Consider the following 25,248-nt stretch of genomic DNA (forward strand, 5'->3'; position numbering starts at 1 on the left):
AAATAAGGAATCTATAAACTGCTTCCCTCATACAGTGGCATGCCAACATGATTCCTTTATCAGAATACTGACTATATCAATTCATTACCAAAGTGACCTAAAAATAATAATAAGAATTTAATCATTTTAAACTCTCACACCCCAACCACACAGAGCCCCAACAACTTACGCGTTCATCCTGAAAAGGGAGGGAAAGAAACCCCACAAGGTCAAACAAGAACTCAGCTATTGTGGAACAAGTTGTACGCCGGGGTCCTGCTGTGCCGTGCGGCAGTACAAAACCTGAACACATTAAATAGGCATCCGGAAAGAAGATAAAGCCAAAAGGCAAGAACTAGCGTGAAGCAGGGAACAGGGCTGGCTTGGTGATGGTGGCGAAAGACCCTCTCATTCCGCAAAAAGCAAGCTTTGACGTGTCTGCGATCAGGGAAACACAGCATGTGAACCGTCGTTGATGAGGTCTGCGAGGGCAATTACACGAGGAAGAAAGTTTTGACTTTTCAAAGTATAAAATGGCAAAAAAATGTTTGTTCTTTCCAGGGTATTAGAAAGCAAGGATCAGAGCAGAAACCCGTATTCCAGTTGCACTGCTTTTGATTATGTGAACCAACTAAAAGACTATTTGCTAAGGAATTTGTGCGCTGCACGCTTTAAATTGAACATGAAACAATCCATTGTTATTAAAAGAACACAAAGCCTCATTAAAAGGACTTTTTCCCCCTTTCCCTTGTGCTGTTAAATGACAGCATAACGGCATCCAAACAAACAAAGAAAACACATTTACTGGGGACTATGATTGAAAAGACTATATGTTATGATTGATGGCCAATTTTTTCCAAAGCTCCAGCAGCGGGTTATGACATCCATTACGGCCGAAGCCCTCCACCAGCGATGCAGAAATGCAGGCACGCTCGCTGGGTGCAGCACGGGAGCCGCCCGGCCAGGGGAACCCTGATCACAGCAAGGAATGGAACCGTACCGTCGTTTTAATAAATACATTAAAAAGCTTGGACAGAGACTTTTCTCAAACAGACACCACAAATATTTTAGTGGTTACAGAAAACCAGATGCAAGACAGAAATCAGATATAAAGAATCTATTTCTTTATCTGAGGTATTAAAAACACATTATTAGAACTCAAAAGATTTGAGAGAACAATTTGTCTTTCGCCTTTGTATTACCTTCATGTATTACATTCATTTTAGGCATGAAGGTTGTGGGGTTTTTTTGTTTTTTTTTCCTCCTCCTTCTCCTCCTCTTTATTTCGGTTACATTGGAGACTGCAAGCCAAACGGTCTTTTTAACTCCATCTTGTTATGTGATTAACATACTTCAAGATATTTTCTGGCTCTGAACTCTCACCAGTTTCATATGCAAACTTCTCAAAATGCAGTGAAGTACAGTAAAGTACACAGAAATTAAGCCAATGCTCAAAGCTGTGCAGAATTCAAAGAGGGACTCTGGAGTTCGAGCTCTCCCTGATGCCTTACAGCAAGAACAGTCCCTTCCTCCTTTTGAAGGCTCTTTTCTACAGATGTTCAAAGTACATTCAGTATTTTAACAAAGCATCCCCTATGAGCATTCACATGAAGAACACTGTCCATTGTACCTCATCTTCCAAACATTAAAAAAACAAACAAACAAAAAACAGTAAAAGTCTTCCTCCAGTGCAGTTTGGAAGACCTACCTGGATCTCAAAAGGGAAGGGCTCTCCTTTCCCGTTGTCTAGGCTCTGCCCACTACAGGATCAGCTTAAAAATAATAATAAAATAAAATAAAAGCTTTGAGCTTTTATCTATTATAAAAATGGCACTTTCCAAGGAATACACTTCTAAAGATTCTGGGAAAATGAAGCAAGCACAAGTTTGTCTGTACACCCTTCGTGAGTTACTGATATTCACAGAAAAAGAACTTACAAGCAAACTAAGCTACTGCAAACCAGGTATGCAAAAGAATAAAGAGCTGCTCATCTTGTGTGGCTGCTCCAACTCCTAGAATTTAATACCCAAGGAATAACCTGTGACTGAAATAATTTTCCAAAGACCTAGGTGTAAGTTTCTGAAAAGATGATTAAACAAAAACCTCACTAAAACACAACAAAAAGACATAAATAGTGCTATAAACATCATGGGGTTTCCTGAAAAGCTGTAAGCTTTCCAAGACTCTAAGAAACAGAGACTGGAAAGAGTGATACAGAGAAAATGAGGAAGATTTGTATGCTAGCATTAGCGGGTACGTTCACAAAATCTGTTACCTGAACATGGATCTCAGATGTTACCATTTGAGGGTAGCTAACTTTGGTAAAAGAGAAACACAGCACTTCAGATAGGTAATTTCCTTGTGAAAATCTGAAATTAAGACATGATGAAACCTCTAGCCAAATTTGTAAGTCTTGGCTGTTCCAGTGAGCACTACTTCTGGAGAAGCAACAGCCCCAGTGTGTTTGCGTGAAGCAGAAATGCCAAGCAGCAGAAGTCCAGTTCTCTGAAGAACCCAGTAACAAAGAATGATGAAATGCTCTTCTGAATTTCAGTTCATCTGAATACTTCATGCTTACACAAATCCCTCTAAAGATTAAGAAAATCATATTAAAGCCTCTGTGAATATTGCCAACAGGGATCACAGCAAGTCTGAGTTACCATCCGATAATTCTTTCACCAGGAATCATACAAAAATAAAAACTCTAAGTTTTCAGCTGAGATGCTTTTAAGAAATTAAGATACTACTGGAGATGAACAGATGAATGAAGACTTAGTAACGTTTAGCATACTGTGTAAAAAATTCCTGCGCTGAAGAACGCTGTCAAAGAAATGAGGAGTGTTCTGGAGTTGGGGGGGGGGGGGGCATTAATTTGTGCCGATATCATTCCAAAACAATGCAAAAAACTTTGTCTCATGGGGAGAAGATTAAAAAAAAAAAAAAAAAAAATCAAGCTTTGCACGTTCTACGTCATTTTTGTTAACACAAATTTAATATGATACTTATTTGCCTCCAGACATTTCATTGTCATATTATAAACTCTCTGCTTCACCTTTTAGCTCAGACCTTGATATTTCAGGTCACATACTTCCCCTCTTCCCATCACCTCATGGGAACAGCAAACTAAGTCCAATCTGGAACTCGGGGACAGAAGATAAAACTAGAGAAGAAAAAGGAACAGAGTAATCTGCTGGCCACATCACCTCTCCTTTTGTGATCTGTGAAGCATCTTGTTTTTCAAAGAAAAACCAACCACGTCCAAAAAACACATGAAGCAAATGTAAAAGCCCTGAAACATAAAAAGTTCAAATTGCTCACCCATACCAGAGAAGTTTTCAGTATAATTTTGACACAGATATGATGCCTATCTTTTAAAGTCATGCACCAAGAAGGTTTTCTGAATTATGCTCATAGCTCTCCTCTACAAGATCATCCCTGGTAATAGCTACTAGCCTCCTCTTCCCCAGTCTGACAGAGGATGGCAGCTCCCCACTCTTGCCTTAACAAGGCCAGTTTTTCATTTTCTGTTGAATTTTGCTTTGAGAAATACTGATTTAACAAAACTGAAACTTTCTGCAATAACATAGCAGCATGGGAGGCTTATTAGAAATGTTTTTCCAGCACAAAAGAGAAATTTCTGGTCAAAATACAGAGACATCCAGATGAATGTTCTCCTCAACCCCCCAAATTCAAAAAAATGGTCCAGGTGCCAGGGCAAAGATCTGAGACACTCAATTCACTGTAAGAATTAAGCAGAGATCCATCAGGCTCTCTTTTAGATAGCATCATATTGAGCTACTTTAAAAACAAACAAACATATACACCACTTTCATGGTAGAGGAACCATTGCTTCCCATCTTGCTCCAACTGCACATGTCCACGACACAGAAGTCTGGCCTAATTTGTTGCATTAAAAAACAAATATGCCATCTTACTCTTTGCACAGATGGAAACACCACCAAAAAAGAATTATTTTTTTCCAATGAAATATCAGGATAAAAATCCAAAAAATATATGGCAGACAGACAAAGCAGCTTCTTACCTTTGCCCCACACACCTCCTAGCCAACTTATTCATAAAAATTATTAACTAGAACTCTCATACTTCTCCCAAATCCTTCCTCAAATTCTCCACTTACTACTCCACTAGAATTTTTGAAAATGGGAACACACATCACTGTTCCTGTTAACTGGGAAAAAATGAAGGGTCTCTTTTTGAGCAAAAGCAAACACTTAGTTTCTGGCATGTCTTCTCTATGGGAACAGAGATCAGCCCTGCCTGGCATGGGCAGCTGAAGCACCGGAGAGCATATCCCACCAGACAGCACTGAAAATACGTGTTGCTAACCTCACGGCAGCGGGCAGATAGACCTTCACAGCCTCAAGACAGAAAAACTCCTGAGCCCAGTAGTTGCGCCTTTGGTGAGACATCTTTTGCTTCACAATGTGAGAGAGGTTAATACTCATATTAAAGATATTCTATCCATATTAAACATTTTTAATTAATGAAATTGATATATCACTATGAAATGAATACTAAATGACTACAGGAGAAAGCTGAAACAAAAGCTCATTACATAGAAATATCTTGTTTCAGTATTAATGAAATGAGATACACCAATTTGTTTCAACAATTACCTTTTAAAATTGATAAAACCCAATGTGTTTTAATCACACGCTAACAAAGTTGGATTTTTAAACTAGAAGAGCGTTGTATAAATGCGTGTTTATTTTAAGTTGCTCTAATAGCTATAGTGCAAAGCCTCCAGACCAGCATCAGCTCATCAAAAAGACCATGGTTTTGGTGTGGGTGTCTTGTACTGGTTGTTCAATAGCATTATCTGTACATGAAAAACACATTTGTCAGGGTCCTGAGGGCACTAGTGGCCTGGCCAGCCCCCCGATGCCTCAGGCTGTCCCGACTGCTCTGCTCCCGCACTTGGCAGCGGGACAGGCCCTGCTCTGCTGCCACGGGGAGCCCCATCGCTACCAGCCCTTGCTGCACCCTGACAATATTAACTGTCTTAAACCAAGTCTATTTTTTTTAAATATATTTAAAAAATCATTTATGTGGGTGATATTAGCAAAAACATTTACGCTGGGGACACACAATGTAGTCATAACTTTCAACTTTAGAGGAGCTTGGAGGTAAAGGTTGAGACACAAAGGCTAATCAGACACGTAAGGGGCAGAGAGAGGCTTGAACACATTTAACAATGAGGATAACATCTATTTGAACTAAGACCCAAAAAGGAACGATTTGCAAGATGTCCTTATAATATTAACTGTTCTACTTACACAGTCATCTCACACGCAGCATGGAGAAATAGATGCAGCCACAAGCACTGGACCAGAACCCTCACCCCACAACACAGCGGGCATAAACAGAAGTGAATCCAGAGATTCCTTAAACTCCCAACATTGCTCACATCCCAAGCCATGCCTCTAGGAACATTTCTCTTGGCATATATTGAGAAGGTGAGGGGGAAAGATGGAGGTATCCAGCTCATAAAAAGCTCTTGGCTCCTATCGGAGACTCCATAAAAAAAAGAATTGTCATCCTTACCCCAAATCAACCCGCCATAAACCAAGAACACCCATGCTCATCTTCATCCTGAGAGCCTGCATCCACTCCAGCATATGGCTATTGCTGCCTCACGGTTTCCTTTTTGTGACAGTGAAGGCTGTCTCAAATCCTACAGCAACTGGCACAGAATTAGATCTTTTTCCCCTCCTCATGTCAGTTGCTTCAGTGATTTGCTGCAAAGAAGCAGTAATTGTACAAGCTTTAGACTGGTGCAAACTCCTTTCTGAGAGGGAACAACACAAAAGAGACCCTACTGATCATGAAGTTTTCCCTCCCATTCCTAAAGGAATTTCCTCTGGAGATAGCCTACCACTTCCTTTCTCATTCAGTTTGCCGAAATCAGGCATCTCTGGCTTTGGACAGAATGGACTGCTCACATAACTCACCCCATTCAGAAACATCTCTAATTAGCTCCAACAAAGGTTTCTCATCTGTTCCTCCTCTCTTTTAATTCCATTTTACCACTGGAAAACAGAACCACAGAACTCACAGCTATTTTAACCGTAGTCTTTCCTGTAAGGTTCCTTGGGACTGACACTCCAGGAACCAGAAGCTTCTAAATATTTACAAAATGTGGACCTTTTAAGGGGAGGGGTCATTTTTTAGGTTTTGACAAAGTGATGTGGAGCATATCATGGAGCCTGCAGCAGGCATAATTCAGACAAGGATATGTATCTTTCAACTTCAAGGCTGAGGCTTGCATCTAGGAGTCTCCAGGGTCCCAGTAAGGCCCTGGAGACTCCAAGGCAGCTCTTTCTTGGTGTGGTCATGCTCATTAAATGAAGGGCAATAACCATCAGCAGCTATGGGATACGTAATAGCCTTTTCCACAAAGGCCCGGCTTTACCGCTCATCTACTCAAAGACTCAGCATGAAGACCCAGGCTAGCCAAGACAGGTCTACTGTTGTGTTTTAAGTTGTCTAGCCTGGCATCTGTGGAAAGTCTTGTAAATATTTATGCTGGGCTGCAAGGTAGATTAAAACTGGTCTCCTTCCATCAACCTTCCATGGTTCCTTTTGACTTCATTAAAAACGAACACTCAATAATCAGGGTTTCCATTCCTTTCACCAAAGTAACCTCCCTGAAGCGGTCACCCTCTTCAGATCTTGATTCATTCTTTCCTTTCAAGCCAAATACGTTTCTGCTGCTTCTCCTATGCTTGCTTCCTTCCTGCAGCCCAGGGTAACTGAAGTCCGGTGAAAAACACCACGCAGGAAAGCTGAAGGAGGCAATATTATTCATAAAAGCATTACAGAACTTCTCATATTCTCCATATGGAGAGCAGGGTCTTGTGCACTGGCCACTAAAGCAGGAACAATAAGGCAAATCCTCTCTGAAAGAGATCGCAATCTGATTTCCCACTTCTTAATCAGATGATTACCTGTCAGCTGGGGAGCTCTGTCTGAATCACACGCGTTTGCAATTCTTACCGCTCACGGGCTCAGTGTCCAGAAAGTCCATTAGCAAGCTAATGGATTGGATGTAACATAATCATCCTCAGTGCAGCTCCAACAAAAGTGGTTTGAAAAAGAAGAAAATATTTTTTTTTGCCTCTCAAAATAATTCAGCAAAGACAACAAGCTTAGGCAGCACTCTGGCCGTCGGGGGATAAATCAGTTTTCGGCTACTGTGGACAGGTAATGAGGACCTGCTGTTCCTTATAAGACATGGTTGTGGAGGAAAGATTCACTAGCCATTTTTTATTCCTATTGCAACCACAGGACCTGGGTGCTGTTTGTTATCATTTGTGACAGTGGCTCATAGCAAACAGCAAGTCCTCATTAAGAAAGACACATTTACCACAAACATCCACCTCTCTTACGCAGAGATTAAGTCTACAATCTGAACGCATGGCATATAACTACCTACTCCCTCTTTTCGAAGAGACAATTAAAAGTCAGACAGAAGGAATTAAAATACACAGACACACTGCCACAGACGCATTTTTCTCCTTCAGAATTAAATCTTTTTGTTTCAGTAACACATAAAATTACTGTGGGTTTAAGAAAGTTTACCTACCGAGTTTTTATTCTTGCCTCAAATGGAACAGGACGGGTCTCAGTAAGAAAATAAATGTTTTCTAAATCTGTGATTCCTCCAAGAACACAAATATGTGAGCCCATCTTCAGACAGAAATTCAAAATTACATGATAAAGTTAATTCTGTAAGTAGAAAACAGACCAAAATTCAAGGCTGCTTATAAGTTGCAAGTGACACTCACAAAATGAGAGCAGATGAGGAAACCCACATGTGACAAAAGCAAGATGGATGTGTCCATTAACAAAACCTTCAGAAAGTTTTAAACATTAAATGGTCAAGACTTCGGTTGCCAGGAGGCAGGTCAGAGTGGAGGAGAAGAGACAAGGGAATGGAGTTCCTCCCCTTTCCAGGGATGAAAGAAGCGGCTTGCAGAATAAAAATAGGTAATTAAAAAACTTTGCATTTCTGGGGTCATAAACATATCTTGTACAATGAAAACACTGCAAGTCCAAACTGTAGTTGAACAGTTAATAGTACAGCACTCACCCAGCTAAGCAAAAACAGGGGAGGTGAATGGGGACGGGACCCAGTTTTTGAGACTGGGACACTTTAGAATTCAGATTTCTGACTCTGACCCCCCCACACACACTGCTCCATTTTTTCCTCAAGTATTTTATTCAGATTACTTGTAGAATAAGCAAATACCACCTTATGTCCATACATACTGTTCAGAAAAAGCTATGAAACCTGTGACAATTGGTAAATACCTGGGGAATCATATTTGGCTATGCTGGGTTTTTTTAGTAGTTACCAAGGAACTGCACAGTACTGTAACCTACTTAAACTATACAAAATAATACCACGTGCACCATATTAACAAGGGACCATAGTTCTCTGAAATTAGAAGATAAATACCAGCTCTACCACCTAAGACCGCATCTACAAGAAGTCATTGCAAGAAGTCAGATAGATCCATTTATTAGAAGGCACAGGTCATAATGAAAGATATTTTTAATTCTCTATTTTCTGTGATCTACAGACATGGAGCTCTCTGACACGATCATCCATGCAAACAGTTGCAACCTTTTTCCATCAAAAACTCCCTGCACAAAACAACAATTAAAAGCATTAATCCAATATTCACTATGTACTTCAGAGATGGAATCACTTTCAATTACAAAATGTATTCTAGAATGATCTCTCTCTTTTTAATCAGTTTTCTGTGATTCCAAATTTTACAGAAACCATTCTATCAAACATTTATCATACAAAAGAAACTGAAACAGCATTTTGTTCAACTTTGCTGCATATGCTGTATAGCCTGTCTCCATTAGCTTTACATTAGCTGAATAAAAATCTTACACAACTTATAGTAAAGTTTGTTTGGTCACAGAGCAATTAATGCCACTAGGAGAAAGTATCATGTCTTTCCCAAACTTGCACATCTATTATAAAGTTTCCAGAAACATTGTCTTGGACATACAGAAGAGCTTTTTGTACTCCTGGAGATAGAAGCAGAAGTGTCAGAGAGTAAAAAGGCAATCTATATTCCAGAATTGGGTTTCAGAATAAACAAAAGAAACAGCATAAGCAAAGAAGTTATGGCCAGATCTAACAGTGCCAAATGGTCTGAACATGGAATATATCTGTAATTGCAGCCAGTCATTTCCTCATAAAGACAGCATAATTTAACATGTAGCTCAGCAAATAATGAAGAAAATCAAATCTGTTAAATAGTAATTAACTTGCAATTAACTCAAATTAGTCAAGAGTCATGTACACAATGGGTGATAGAGTCCAGAGTGTATTAGAGTAATTGCCATATAAAGCAGGAACTGAGGAGAAGTTCAGAAAGAGTAAGTGTGGTTAGGAAGGATTTTTGCAAGCTGAACATAAGGACTGAAAATGAAGGGTGAACTTTTTCAAATACTCGTAAGAAGCACCAAGCCTTTCCAAGCACGTGGGGCTGACGGATGTGAAAGGAGACCATACTAGAAGGCAAACTAAAGGAATCCAGCACGGGGGTGTTCACCACAGAGCAGCTCCGTGGTACTTCCAGACTGGAGGGATTCTCTGCATGCGGTGAGCAGGAGATACAGCCTAAAACTGACCTGTCAAGGTTTTAGAATAATTTGATGAAATGAATAGTAACTAATCCCCAGGAACAGATGGTCTGCACCCAACAGCTCTCAAGGGATTCAAGTAGCAAACCTGTGACTGTCTGTGTATTGTAACGTACAACTTTACCTAGTGTTAACACCAGTAGATATGGTGGTATGGAATATCATAAGCACAATATCGGAGGACCAGGAAGCCTGACCTCTGGAATGGGTAGGTTGGTAGAAATCATAACAAACACCAAAATGTGTACATCCTGCATTAAACACCAAAGACTTCAGAGAGAGTCAGCATTGCGGAGGGAGGCCATGCCCCCAAATCTTGCAGTAAGGCCAGTGAGAAAGGGTGATCCGATCAACACAATTCATCTGTGTTCCCCAAAAATTTTGGCACAGTTTCTCACTACGGACTGTCACAGAGTAAGAAGAAAGGTCCTCTTGTAAATTAATAACTGGAAAAGAGGCAGGAAACAAAGGGTAGGAAATACCCTTATAATTCTGATCTGCCCAGATTTTCAGACAGATTTCACAAAAGCAAACTCTTCAGGAAAATATTCCTTATTATAAATTTCACTTTGCCATTGGTGTTAAAGCTATTATTACAGAAACAAACTAGATGATAAAGAATCGCTCCATAAAAGCTGCTGTTTACTTCTTAATCTTACTGTTAGTTATCTTCCAAAACAAGATAAAAACACAACTTAAAATAATAACAGAAAGTAAAAATGGCATAAGCAATTTCTGTCTGTGCTACTGCTGAATGGAGGGGAGTCAGATCTGGTTGTTTTTAAGAAGAAATTATGCTAATTTAAACAAGAAAGCTACAGTAAGAAAAAAATTGTTGCATATCTTACACTCAGAAACATCACATAACAAGGTCATTGTGGCTCAGGCAATTATTTTGGCAAATTGTTGTGGAGGGATAAGAGCTAATAGCACAAGGTACAACTAGCAAATTGCACGTATGTGTCTCAACGTTCGATGGATAAGGAAATTCATTTCTGTAAATTAGCAATACGATAACTAGGCAGTACTATGTGCAGTCATCACCATTAAGGAAGCGGCATTGCCAGCAGATGATGCAGTGGTATTTCAGCAACAGATATTTCTGGGTCTTATTATATGAATTAAACCTGGCATCAACCGGCCACATAAACAAGGGCACAGCAGGGCAACGCCTGTAATTCGTTGGAGGAGGCAACTAACACATCAGATAATCCCCAACCCTTCAGACACCACATACGGAGGACGTGAGTTACGAAGGAAGAAAAACACGATCGTTTTTATCACAAATAAATCTGGCAATGTAGCAAGGGTCAATATTTAATTTCCAACAGCAAACACAGGACTTTTCAGCGGTATTTTGGACATAAATACAGGCAGGTGGAAGGCTGCCTGCCAGCAGCACGGCGGCCCCGGACGGGATGCACCGTGGGCTAGGAGTCCGAAGGACAGCACATCTTCTCATCTTCTCCTAGCACTGGAATATATCCAGTGCTGCTCCCCAGTTTGGCCCTAGCAACTAGCTGATACACAAATGATCACTTGCTAGGTTATTTTCCATTATGAGAGAAAAAAAAAAAAGAAAGAAAACACATAAACAAACATCCTAGGAGTCACACATTTCTTTTAGAGAAGCTGAGGACTGTTGAACATGAGCAGCAGCAGGACTAGAGAAGGGTCGGGTGGAGATGGTGGTTGTCCCAGGAGGGAGCTGGCCAGGGTCACAGCAGCTCTCCAAGCCTCGTATGGGCAAAGCTGCGGATAGATACACAGCCTCAGGCGCAGTTTTGGCCAGCAGAGTAGTCAATCCCCTTTCATTAGCCTAAGCTATGAGATACTGAACAACAAAATAAGTTAGAGGCAATGACTGTACCATATCACCTTCCCACAGCTACCACGCACAAGCAACAACACGCTGGGGCTGGTCTCGGGATGGCTCTCTGGCAGAGTGAGAAACACTTGATCAACTGTGAAAGACGGCTAGGAAAAAGAGAGGCAGCTCGAAGTGCTTCAAACACCAGTACAAATGACAAAAATCTCATCTGTCTAAAGACTCCGGAATAGGAGCATAATGCTTTAAAGCAGAAAAGAGCAAGAGGAAGTAAAATGCTTGATCCACAGCTCAAGGGCAGACTGGAAACAATTCTTCTGCCTCATGCAGACATCAAATTGCTAGAAGGATGTTCTCATAAACAAAGTGCTGGAGGCCATGCCATCGTCCACCTCCTCCTGTTTCGCTGCACATCTAAGGGAGCCAAGTACATCTCATAAAACAGAAGATGCGCGCGTTTCGGGAATATCCCAGAGGCAAAAAGAAAGAATAGTGAAACAGTAACAGCTTTCAGAGCTGAAGATACAGCTTCTTCTATTTAGGTTAAAAATCCTCTAGGGTCTGTTCCTAGTTCTGATTTCCATGTACTTGCTGGATTTTCCACAGCTTCATTATTCAAAGAAAAGGGCTAGGTTTTACTGAGCTTGGCCATTGGGGGCAAAATTCAGCTGCTGCAGAAAGTCAGATGAAGGTATTTGCATCATGCGAGTTCCAGTCGCGCTCTCTGGGGCACCACTTAAGTATCTATTAAACCCTCTGGGCTTGAACAGGATTTAAATGAGGAACAGACACCTAACCTTCTTTCTCCCAACCTCTTATGCCCAGCAAAGCTTCTTACATTACAATTTATCCACTGTTAACATTTTTAGCTAATCATTGCAAGCACTTTCATACTTTGATTTGGCAGCCTGCTAATTTATTTTTAATCAATTTTTGATGCTTCCATTCCCATATAGCACCAAAACTAAAGGACCTGAAAGATTTCACTGGAACTAAAGGAACCAAACTCAGTGTGGGCAAAGGGGGGAAACAGAACAAACGCAAGATAGAGCTAGCTCAAGATTTGCACATAAAGAGCAGAAAATTGATGGAAAGGATGAAGGTGTCCACCCAAAGCAGTTCTCCTGCCTTGCCACTGATATAACTACACAACTCCAAACACACACACAAACACACACGTATATCTGGGAGTAGATCATCTGCACTAAAATAAATAGAGGTATGTTCCTCTTCAAGGGAATGCAAAACTTATAAAACAACAAAAAAGTCAGTTTAATCCATTAATTTATTTACAGAATTGCCCAAGATTTAGCTGACAAAAACTGCCAAGTAGACCCTGATGGTTTTTTTAATATCCATATGAAATGGCACTCAGACAGATTTAGTGCTTGATTTAAAGCAAACTGATGGCTAAGTTATACATTTAGATAGGGATGCTGGGGTAAGGTCAAACCACTATCATTAACATCCCAAGGAGGAAGGCTGATAATTACTAATGCTTAAAAGCACCGGCAGTCTACTGCCTGCATGGATTTTTTCAGACAGAAAATTTTTGTTCAGCCAGTTTCTCAAGGAAAAAATAGCATTTAAAGACTTTTAGCTCATACAATATAGGCCTCACTCATTAGTAATCCTTTGAGCTTGACTTCATTTGAGCCTGTTCGGGGTCTAGATAGCAATTAGTATTGCCCTCCAGGTAAGGGAGTGTAGATTTATTCCCCAGAGGTGGTTTAACTTCCTCAACCTACTTTAAAATTAGATTTACTCTGTTACAAATCGTAAGTGTTAAATGAGTAAAACTATTAAACAAGGAATACTGCTGGGCTAAATGGCTAAGCGTTTAATGGTTTACCACAGTATTACCATTTTTATAGTCTATTAAAACAATTGAAAGAATATCAGCAGTATGAAGAATCAAGTAATTTATATACAAGTTTGATAAAGTACCGTATGTTTGAGAAAAAAGTAAGCTCATTTGCTTATACTTACGAAAATTAGAGGAGGGGACATTTTAAAAGAAGAGGTTCCTGTGAGAAGTGAAGTACATTTATTTTAAACTAAACTCATAAAAGGATCTACACCATATATCTTGTTGTCAACATTTTGTTTGGAGGGCTTTTGTTTTTGTTTTGCACAGCTTGTTATTATCAAAATACAGATGGTCTAAACAGGTATCACAAAACCAAGCAGCTCAAATAAGACATTCAAGGTCCGATTTAAATCTGTAGTTGTTCTCTGTGATGCAGGCTCATCTCTCATCCTTTGCCCCCCAAGTTAACATTAACACCAGGGTCATCAATATATTGAATTTCCCTACAGCATTCTGCGTCTTTGCATGATGGAAACATGGAAACAACAAAATCCTTGGTGCAATTGCTCGTTCAGAGTTCTTGCAGGAAATTCAGGGTCCAAAAATACTGCAGAGCAAACTACTGCCAGAACTTCTCTTTCTAAATGGAGAGAGGTATATTTTATTTAGACAGGTTATCACTTGCCCTTGACTAAACCTTAACGTAAAACTCTGTTTTGCCTGTTTTCTTGAAAATATCCCCCAGAAAGAAAACTAGAACAAAAACTGTCAAACAAATCCCTTCTCTACTGGTTCTGTCCAAAGAAAGATTTTGCAATTAAAAAGAGAAATACTTGATTTGCTAATAAGGATTGAGAATCTGCTCCAAGTTGTGCATAAAAATAAATTCTCATCTTTGGTTACCTTACCAAAGTCCCAGCAAAAGCCATATGCACCTCCATTCCCCACTAATTTAGAGTTTATACAGCTGCTTTGGGGACTTACTGGAGGACAAAAGCAGCCCAGGGCAGATTTTCAGCAGTCAAATTCCATCATCAAAGCTATAAATTTCCACACTTTAAATCAGACCAATACAAAAATTATCGTTGTTGGGTTTTAGGTTTGTTTGGGTTTTTAAGGCTAGTAACGGATGGTTACACTGATCCCTGAAACAAATAAGATACTTGCCTATAAAAACAACACTTTGAAGAAAACCCCAGGTCTGCTGAATATTGTCCTTAATCTCCTCCCTCTTAGACAAACCTGGAAGGCCTTGCTTTGGCACACAGAAATGATGCTTACCAGAAAAGCTGATGCCTCCACCCAGCTACACGTTACCCCTGAGCTCGGGGAAGCTGCACGCACATCCTGCAGCAGCCCAAGTCCCCCAGGAGAACGCCCCAACGTGAACTAAGTATCCAGGTGTGTGCAGCCCATTTCCACATGGAAATGCTGGGGCAAAAAGTGCCAACAGATAGGATTTTTCTTTTTTCAAAAAAAAAAAAATAAAAATAAATAAATAAATAAACAAACAAACTTAATGCTGAGGCTACCCATGAAACAAAGTGACAAGGGACTTTGATTTGAAGAGAGATCACCAACTAGCAGGGTCACTGCTGACAACAAGCTTACTGAGGACAGAGCAGACAGTTTAGCCTGTGAACAGGCATTATGGCTCCTCTGGTCAAAAAAGCAATGACAACAACAATTAAGGGGTAATCCTGTAACTCTTAGGAACACTTTACATCTTCCTGTTTTCAACCACGTGCACTGAACACGTTGAGAGGTCTCTCCTGAACACCGATTACACCATCTACAACATTCACCTCGGCATTTTGGTCTACGTACCACGAAGTCACAAAGCGCGATGGGCTTTCCTTTGCCGGTGGCCAACCCGAGACCTCCCCATGTCTTGGAAACCCTTTAAACCCTCAGAGAAAAACATATGCGGTATCAGAGCAGTATCTGAGCGACAGGCAACTCAGGGGAGAGCAATCACAAGCCCCACTTGGGGGACGTCGGACAGGACTGACACCGGGCGAAGTGCCCTTGCAGCACTGGACTGGTGCAACCAGCAGGTTAGTATAAACGTTCGGTTCAACTGCTTCCCTAAGGCCACTCTGACTTTAAAGATTCATCTCACAGCTTGAAGCTTGGACTCATTATGGGCAGGATTTTCATTCCATTGTGCAAAGTGCGGACAACACAGAATGCTTTTTGGCAGGTTACAAGAAAGCATAGGCAAAGGTATCAAAGCCCCCCTAAAAATATCCTCTTTTTCCCCCCCCCCTTCTGATCTTGGCAGAAACCTAGCAAACTAACTCCCTTGTACAAATATTGTTCTACCATTGTCAGAGCTCAAAAAAAGAAAAAAAAAAGTCAGGGAAAGTTATTTACTTTCCAGACTGCAAACCCTTTGGAGTATGCAAGGTTCTTTTTACTGCAGTCACGGAGAACAAAACACAGTTTGGTTCCAATTCTTGCCATGCTTTGATAAAATAAACAATAATAGTACTCAGTACTTGAAAATGATAACTAATACTGAAAGCAAAACAGCTAGGCCCGAGAATCATGTTCTAGCCTATTGTAATTGCTGTTTGTATAAAACAGAAAATTTTCAAAAACACACTTGTTTTTGTTTGCTGTTAAAAAACAGCCAACTTTAAACTAGCCATACTGTCAGTTTTGGCTATTATTCAGAAAAGCACTTATGCATGACTATAACTTTAAGTTCGCCAGTTGGCATAATCATATGGTCAGAATCATGTCCGTATTTCAGCTTTTGGCTGGAGATAAGAGTTGAAGGCAGTTCTTTTAAAAAAAATTCTTCAGTGTCACAGAATACGAGTCTTATTCTGAAAATCAAACTAAGTAGTTTGGATAAACCTAATCTGACTTGTTACTGAAATGTAAGTGCTTAGCCTGCTTCTGAAAACAATGTTTCACTATATGGGCACAATTAGTATAGTTTACAACAAAACACTAGTATATCTGTGCTCAAGAAAAGAGTCTAGAAGGTGCTAAGGAAGCAGCAGCCACAAGTTTTAGAGGCAAGTCTGACAAATAAAATGGTTGCAATGTCAGAAGCTGCACAGGAAAGAATCAAATTTAAGTGGAGTCAAAAAGCTGACAAAACATGACATCATATACACACGTGAACATTAAACACCACAAACGTTAAGCTTTTAATCAGGAATATTTGCAACAGAAATCCAAAAGAACCAAGAAAGTATAAATTTTGTTGGGGGGGGGGGAGGTCAATGAGAGTCTGGCATCTAAATGCATCAGGTCAAACTAAGTTTTATTCTGAGATCTGAATGCTTTGAAAAAATATAAATAATTTCAGAACACACAGTAAATCTGCAGCTTGTCTACATAAAAAAATCAATCAGGAGCATTCTGTTCATGGACAGCTTTGTAAATGTAAAAGAATGGTTTGGCCCACGAAGGATGAAGTTATTTGTCCGTGTCTTATAATGCACATCTTTAAAAACCGACCTGCTTCACCAGAAAGCTTCTCAGAAACGCTCACGTGATCTTGTCCTATTGCTTGTAATATTCTGTATTTCTTAAGGTATTTCTTCACATGCTATTGCCTGTTTTGTTTGCAGTAGACAACGCGAGGGGAAAACCCTCGCAGTGCACTCGACAGCGGAAAGCGGCAGGGCGCGAACATCCTCACTGCCTGCCCGGCAGCTGCGCCGAGAGCAAACGCTTCCCAGCCTCCAGAGCCACCCGGCACCGACCCCGGCGCGGCTCCCAGTGAGGCCGGCATCCACGAGCATCTGCCCATCTGGAACCTGAACTACGGCGAGTCCAAAGCCCGCGGACAGCACCTGCTCACGCCTTCCCGCAGCAAGCGGCCCTCAGGAGCACACGGACGACGCTGCTTTGGTGCGCTCACGCAGACGGGTTTGCAGACTCTGCTTTATACTTCTTTGCTTTGTGGTTTTAAGACAAGTGTTTGATGTCATTTGAAGATGCATTTTGGTGGTCTGGTACAGATAAGGGTTAGGTGGAGCCTCTGTTCTTGCTCACATAGGAAACCCTTCAGACACATTCATAAAGCAGCAGGAAGGACACCTGCCATCCCTACGCATTCACATCATCATCTCTTTGCTTCTTCCGAGAGGATTTTTTTCCTCGCAAAGCCTATCAGATGAGATCAGTATCATCATCAATACCATCACCGAGACGCTGCTGGCAGCACACCAACTGTTAATTAACCCTAGCCCTGTCATACCTGATTACTTTGAACAGTGCTTTAGAACTCCCAAATTAAAGCAAGATAAATAAGAATAAAACACTCTAATATTGAAAAGATGACTGTCTGCATTACAGGTGCAAATAGCATTCCTTCTGCCAGGGAAGAGTGAACCAAGCTAGAGATGGCTCAGCATTTAGACCCCTTTGCTCACACTGAGCTCACTTTCGCAATACAAACCTCCCCTCTTGGTAAAACTGAAGGAGGGAAAAAGAAAAATCGTGCTATAGTACTGTAGGGCCCAAATGCATGGGAGGTTGCACATGACTAAGTGGATTTGCGTTGCTCCCACAACCACCTCCTACATTGTGCACAGCAGATAAAAAGAAAGGACAGGTTCCTCGGAGCAAATATACATCCTGTGCCAGTGAATGGGGGGAAGCAGAATTAGATATGAAATGAAGCCACTGTATCATAACTGTATCTTGTTACTATACCAAAAAACATAGGCAGAAACTGAGTATTAACTCATCTTTCTCCTCCTCATCCTTTCTAGGGTAGTATTTGCCATTTAAGTCGGTGCAGCAGATTAGAAAGCTCAGTGTAGTACTGCTACACACGATGTCTTAGTGCTGCGCTCCAGCATTACGTGTGAGCAGATTCGCATCTGCGCAAGCAGGTGACTTTCCTGCCACACCTAAAACGCAAGATTCTGAAACACAAATCTCTCACCCTGGATTTCACTAACAAGCAAATGAATTAGATAGTCAAAGCTCCATATGCAGGCCAGATAAAATGTTAACATTAAAAAGTTTTCATTCTACAGAAAGACGAAACTAGTAGTTCTATTTGCCATAGAAAAAGAGAACTCAAAAGTATTCTTTCCCAAAAGCTAAAAAAATAAACAAGAAAACACCCCAATTTGTTCAACTACTTCATGCATAGAAAAATGGAATATACTCTGCAAAGATCCTAGGTAGGAGCAGGCTGAGAGCACAGCCCAAGATGGGCTACAAATCCCTAGGCAAGAGGATGGCGGTCCGGCTCCCGAGAGCCTTCTGCAAGGTGGGACCTGTGTAACCCCTCCCCAGGACGTGGGCGCAGAAGCCCAGGCAGAGGCACCCAGCCAGCGAGATGGCAGGAGGCCACCAAGGTCTTCCAGCTGAAGCTCACGCACGGTTTTCCCTCCACCCCAACACAAAACACTCACATTGTGAGTGATTATGTTTTATAATTAAATAATATTTAATCAGAAAATTCTTGAACAGCTCTATCTGCACCTTTAGTTTCAGTCATGGCTGTATTTTCAATACATGACCCCCCTGGATCTTGAATGTCATAAACTACATATTACAAGTAATATTCTTTGTATTTCTTTTTATTGGAAAAATTCCTGCCCTTTAATCTCATTGACTGGCCCACTGTTCTTGGATTACAGACAGGATAAATAGCATTGATTGAACTATTTCATTATGCTATATATTAAAAATGTAATAGTCTTGTTACACGGCAGTGAAGATTTTCTATGTATATCTGATTTTTTTCCCCCCTAAACATTTTTAAAGCACATTTTCTTTGGTTATTTTTGTTCCTCTAAGCATATGAGGTACAGCATGATACAGCAGCCAGATCCAGCAACAAATCACCTCTGAGAAATATCTTTCAGAAAATCTCAGAATTTGCTATCTCCCTATTTTATCATCTAAATAATATCTCTCACCAGACTCTTTTAGACTATCACACTTTGGCATTAGAAATTGCATGTGGTGAAAAAAACACCAAGGAAATAGAGTTGTCTAAAGCATTCCCTAATCACTGAATTGGCTCTGAATCCAAGGAGAAAACTCGCTTGAACAAGAATTAATACAATATCCCAGAAGTCATTAGAGGCATTCTACACAAGTCCACATTGACTATAAGGTTGGAGAAGAAAGCAAAACCCCTCCCATATTTACATTCTTTACTTGCCCTTCATCAGTTGCTTGCACGTAATTTCAATCATCTGGGTAGCAAGCACATCAGCTTTTTTCATCCTTATTACTTAGAAACATGAGAAAAGGGGAAGAATGGTTTCAGAAAAACAAAAGTTTTGAGGCGTTCCTCTGATGGCAATGTCCAGTACTGCTAGTGTTACGTGTCACCAAGTTTCTCCTTAGTCTCATCTGGCAGCACACAGGCAGCATTGTAAAGCAGGGCGATGGTGTTTGCAAACCAGATGAGATTTGGCAAGGAAGGGGCAGACCCAGGCTCAGGAAATGGATCCAAGCGAGAAGGGTGGTAAGGCTGAAGGGAGGAGATGACTCGGGGGGACGGTAACTAACCTGACTACGTGGACTGGTTTTCTCATACCTCTGGGGGCTAACAGGAAAAGCGGCTCCGAACACATCATGCACCGGGATAACTGCATCCCGAGGGAGAAGCCAAACCAAACCATGTCCCAGACAGGGCTTGACAAGGAGCCTCCAACACGTTGCAGAGCCCAATGGCCATGAGCTTCACAACAGCGTTACAGATGAACAAGGCTGATGCGCCCTGTGCCAGCAGCTTGGGATAACCCCAAGGACTGGTACAAACCCTTGCACCAGAAATAATGACAAAATGGTCTCTCAAAAGAAAACATACAAAAGAGAGAAAACATTTGATGTGTGTTATAGTACTAACAATGCTCTTTTAGATATGGCTGTGTTGTATACATATAACCCATGTTTCCCTTTCCACACACGCACAAGTAGAGAAATCTTCAAAAGAAATTGGCTAAAAGAATTAAAATCACATATAAAAGGGGGCAAAAGCATCTAAAAAAAACCCCATAAGCCAAAACAAAACACACTGAAAAGATTAGCCTTACCAGTCAGATTTGGTCTCATTCCTTTAAAGTTGTGTCTAAAACACATCATCTGTCCAGACATATTCCAAAGGGCCTAACTCTTATTAACACCCAAATTAAGAACTGAACAGGGAAAAGCCAAATATTGTGTGAAAAACTGCAGTTATACAAAGTACTAATGACCCACCACTATATTTCGTATAGGGTAAAGAGTCTATGTATTCTATTTTCACTGGGATATTCCAAGTTTCTAATTATGCGTTCATGTCTGAAGTTACTTTCTGGAGAAAAATATATCTAGTTATGTTCAAATCTTCCATTTCCTCAAAAGAATTATTTCATTCCTAATTACCAAGTGTTTCCTCCACATCTGCAGGCTGTAGCAAAAACTATCTTTGGATCTAACCATGAACAGACTGATGTAATACCTAAAAAACATGCGTTCAGGATGGGGAATATTATCTGGATGGAAAACAAAAGCTGAAGGAAGGCGTACTACCTGAAACCCGTGCCTTTGCTTGAAAGAGACGGTAGTAACACTTGGTGCATGACAAGGGCATCAGCTTACTGTGGGGAAAAAACCCAGGAGTAACACTCCTGGATTAGAGACTGGCAGCAGGGACAGCTACAGGCACTTTTTAAATTTATTTTTATAGGATTACAAAATATTAATGCAAACAAAAATACTGCCCCTGACATGTCTTTCCCATTTCATGTTGAAAATATGGTCACCTTCAGTTTGGGGCTCTTTCACTGAATAGCCTGCTTTGAAAGCCAATTAAATTGACTTCAATTCAGCTGAGAAAAAGAAAGTAGCAGCTCGTTCAAATGGCCTGTTTGGAGAAACTTCAGGATTGATCCTTTTTTCCGTTATACCAGCTTTCCATCAACACAACCCTGATCACATCAGCGTAGCTACGCTGGCAAAACACCAGTTTAACCGAGGAGAGAATCAAACCCTTCACTTGTAACAACTTCTGTCAAGAGAGCGGACTAAGGCACTTTAATTGAGTTCCTCTCGCTTTCATTGTGCAGAAACAAAGGAGGAATAAAAAGAGATCAAAGAGCCCTTATTTGGAACTAACATAATTGTGTTCCTCGGAGAGAACAGCGAGCCCAAGATTACTGCGAGGAGATAGGCTCTGAATATATAAACTTGACAACAAGGATATTACAGCGTTTTAAGAATGAGAGGAAAAGTGACACATACGGGGAGATTTATTGTAACCTTTCATCATTTTATAATTGAGGTAGTGCGCGTCCTAGGGTCTGCTGCACTATTATATGAGATGTCAACGGAATTTCTCTCACATTTCAGCTTGCAGAAATCTGTTTCATGCTTGAATTACGTCAAAGTTTCCAACGAAAGTCTGGAAATTTTTCCTTACCTTGTGAAATTTTAAGAGCAGTTCTTTAGTCTCCTAAGTCTTGCTGGTAGGGTTATGTAAAATGGGTGAATAATGCTCCCCAGCCCGAAGAGATGGTGCGCGGGGGCTGCACGAAGCGCCAAGCAGGGGAGGAAGGCCAGGGCGCTGAGGAGCCGGCTCCGGGTGCCCCCACGGTGCCCGCGCCCGGCGTGGGAGCCCTGCAGCACGCTCCCGTGTGCGGGAAGCAGAAACGGGGCACGGCCTTGGGGACCCCGCGACAGAACCGCGATTTCTGATGCCCCCGTGGGAAGTTAACTACCCAGCTCTGCAAGCACACAGACGATCCGGGAACGTAACACTGTTAAAAACTCGGCCATCAAAAACCTGGCATTTGAAACAGCGTTCATGGGACATTGGAGGGGTCAGCAAAGAGCTGGTGTTTGCATATTTTTTTATTTTTTAACCCACATATACAATCATTTCAAATAGGCAGAACGCATGAAGCGGTACTGGCAACACTTACGGATACCCAGTGCTAAAATCAGTCCTGTTGGCACACCTAGCACTGTTATTTAGAAAGTTACCCAAACATGGTTTAGCAGATGGCCCCGTACCAGTAATGGGGTAAAGCAAAAGCCAGCCGTGACGAGGACGCAGGACCAAAGGCACGCAGCCGGGGGAGGTCCGAGAGGGAAGAGCACTTGTTGCCGGGCAGCCCGCGGCACCGGCAGCGCTCCCTGCTCCGAGGCTCTCCCGCCCCAGGGCTGCTCCGGAGCGAGGAGCTAAACCCGTTTCTGCAAAGCTCTCCTCGCTGCGGAGGAACCGACACAAAAACACAAACAAAAAGCTCCGGTGACGTGGCTGAACAACAGAAGCAAAACGGAGCCCAGGAGCCGCTTCTGGGGACGCCAGTTGCAAAGCCAGCAGCAGCCTCCGCACCAGGGCAGAGCTGTCAGAGCTGCCCGTCTGCCAGCGCCGGCGGGGCGGGGCGGAGCGGAGCTAGGGGGACGATAAAGGATTATCTGGGAGAAGAAAGGACTTTGTAAGGTTGCGAAGACTGATAAGGAAGCCAGTGCTTGGAGCTATGGTGCAACTACTGCTTGCTGGCACCCCTCCTAGCTGTGAGACCAAGGTTGCTGGGCTCACTGCAAAACTGGGCTCACAAAGTGAAGGGAAAAAACAACCAAACAGACACAAAACCCCAAACCCACAGAAAAATGGGAGGAAGTTCTCATGGGGATGGCAGCAGCGCTGGACTACTGTGTGAAAAGCACAGGAGCGGGGAGCTGGTGGCCCCAGTTCTCATCAAGCAGTTGGGTCTCTAACTGCATAATTAACCCAGGACAGCTCCTAGCTCAGCCCTCCAGAAGCCGAGGACGCTTCCAGCCTGGAAGTGCTTTACCTCGGGTGAGGAAGGAAGGGCTGGTTTCCTCTGGACCGCGACCCGCCTACCCCGCGGCCAGGCGGAGGGCCCCGCTGCACGGCCTGCCCCGGCCCTCCCGCCGTGAGGTGACGCGGGGCACAGGCCACCGCGGGGCGCAGCCGCTCGACCGCACGCCTCGGGGCACGCAGCCTCGCGGAGACACCAGCGCTACGGCAGAAGCGAGGCTGGACACGGGCAAGCGTGGTTAGAGCTGCCAGGCTAACCCGGGGGCGAGACCTAAGCAGAGATACTCACCGTAGAGCAGTGCTCGCCGAGGGCAACAGCAAAGCTAACAGCCGGCGTTGCCTTTTCTCACTGGGCCGGGGGGAGGGAAATCAGTGCCGACTGAATAATCTGGCCCTTTTGAGAATAAAAATGCAAAAAAATAAACATAATTTTCTTTGCCTTTCTATTCACAGTACTAAAGATAATTGAATAGGATACAGATCTCTTCCCAGCATTAACTGTTAACTCTTGCATCCTGCTACAGGCTACTCAACACACCCAAATGCCATTCCAGGAGCCGATACACATCCAAAAGCAACGCCAAGGCAAAGACACGAGGCAAAACCAGGCAAGAGGAGGGAGCAGCTCCTCATTTACACCGGCTGGATAAGCATCAGTACAGAAACCTACTTAACAGGAGGAGAAAAAAAAAACCTGTAAGACGCTTGTTGTGGGGGAAAACAAACCCACTTAATCAGAATTGCCTTTGTACCTGAAAAGGTATAATGACAGGAAAGGCGCTCTCGGACTGAATCCCGACACGACGAGGTTTTGTGTTGTTTCTCAAAGGCAGGAACAATTCATCTCATCATTTTAATATAGTCCATTTTCTTTTAGACTGCTCAGTGAGAGACTTGTCATAAAATTCACAGGGCCAGAGGAAAATATCACAGTAAATTTTATACATTTGCAAATGAGGAGACAGACCAAGGAGAGAGGTTTAGCGCTGGAATTCATTAAGTAAGGCAGGTTACCGATACCGGCGTGTGATCACTCACCAGCGCTTACGAACGCTCGTTTGGCTTTAGCTAATACATCAAGACAAAAATTGCGAACTCAAAGCCTGCTCGACGTTGTGCTCTGCAGCTTCTACACACACCCTTCACAGGTCCAGAGGATTTTTATGAAGATGTTTGAAAAATTAAAACAAACAAAAAAAAACCTATAAATGAACAAATTGTCTACCAGATTTCCCCCTCCCCCCTCCCCAAAGTAGGAGAATTGCTTTGCAGTAGCTTTACCGCATTGAATTACCCAATTATCTTCTAAATTATAAAAGGCAAATCTTCACCACCAACTGTTCCTAGGACTGCCAGGATGTGCAGTGTTGCAAAACTGTAGCAAAAATGTAAACAAAAGAGCCCTGCTGAACAGGGAGGCAGGCTGGCCACATATGCCAGTCCCAGCGGCTTCAATCAAAGGAGAGATTGCTCCACAAATAAACTAAGCCAGTGCAACTAATAAACTCCTGCTCTAATTACTGGCTGCAGATGTATCAACTGAAGCAAATGAGACGCAGGCAGCCATTAATTATCTAATGAGGCCAGCAGTGTTTCTGATGAGGTGGGGCTGATTAAATATTAAACAGTAGCATATGGTGAGTGCCAAGAACAAAAGACTTGAATCCGACTCTCTCTCCAGATATATATATAAAAATACAACGCTGCATTAAAAAAGTCCCCCTCTGCTAAGACAGAAAAGCAATCCCACTCTGAGAGGGGTAATTAGGACAGAAATGGGAACACAAAACTCAAAGGGAGTCTAGCGAGATCTGACTTCTGAAGGTGTAACGCAGATGAAAAGGTTTCACATTAAAGGGATGCCAAAAACATTTAGGCACTGCAGCAGTCATCTCTTTGTTTAACCCTTCTTAGTTATTAAGACCTGCAATTGTTTCCTTTTTTCCCTCTCCCTTTCTTCCCTTATCTTGCACTGGAAAAGTCCCAGGGCTCACTCAAGCACCGTGAGCAATGTCTAGCAAATCTCTCTTTATAACACAGCTCGCGATATTCTGCCAAGAAGCAGGGAGCAAAGAAAAGGAAAGCAATCGCTGAGATGCTCTTAGGGGAAGGCAGGCAGCCTCCAAAGCGATGGAAAAGTCCAACCTGACTCACGCAGACGTCAAGTCCACTGAA

General features: G+C 42.1%; 1 long non-coding RNA gene across 1 annotated transcript in view; it reads right to left on the reverse strand.

Moving 5' to 3' along the window:
* The window catches only part of LOC135329889 (uncharacterized), a 193,978-nt gene extending 170,559 nt beyond the window's left edge, over positions 1-23,419 (reverse strand). Inside the window, exon 1 of the long non-coding RNA XR_010391522.1 lies at positions 23,363-23,419. This is a non-coding gene — a long non-coding RNA (uncharacterized LOC135329889). The remainder of the gene's footprint in view (positions 1-23,362) is intronic.
* Positions 23,420-25,248: the final 1,829 nt, after the last annotated feature.

This window comes from Dromaius novaehollandiae, chromosome 14, assembly GCF_036370855.1.
Source record: "Dromaius novaehollandiae isolate bDroNov1 chromosome 14, bDroNov1.hap1, whole genome shotgun sequence".
Classification (NCBI taxonomy): domain Eukaryota; kingdom Metazoa; phylum Chordata; class Aves; order Casuariiformes; family Dromaiidae; genus Dromaius; species Dromaius novaehollandiae.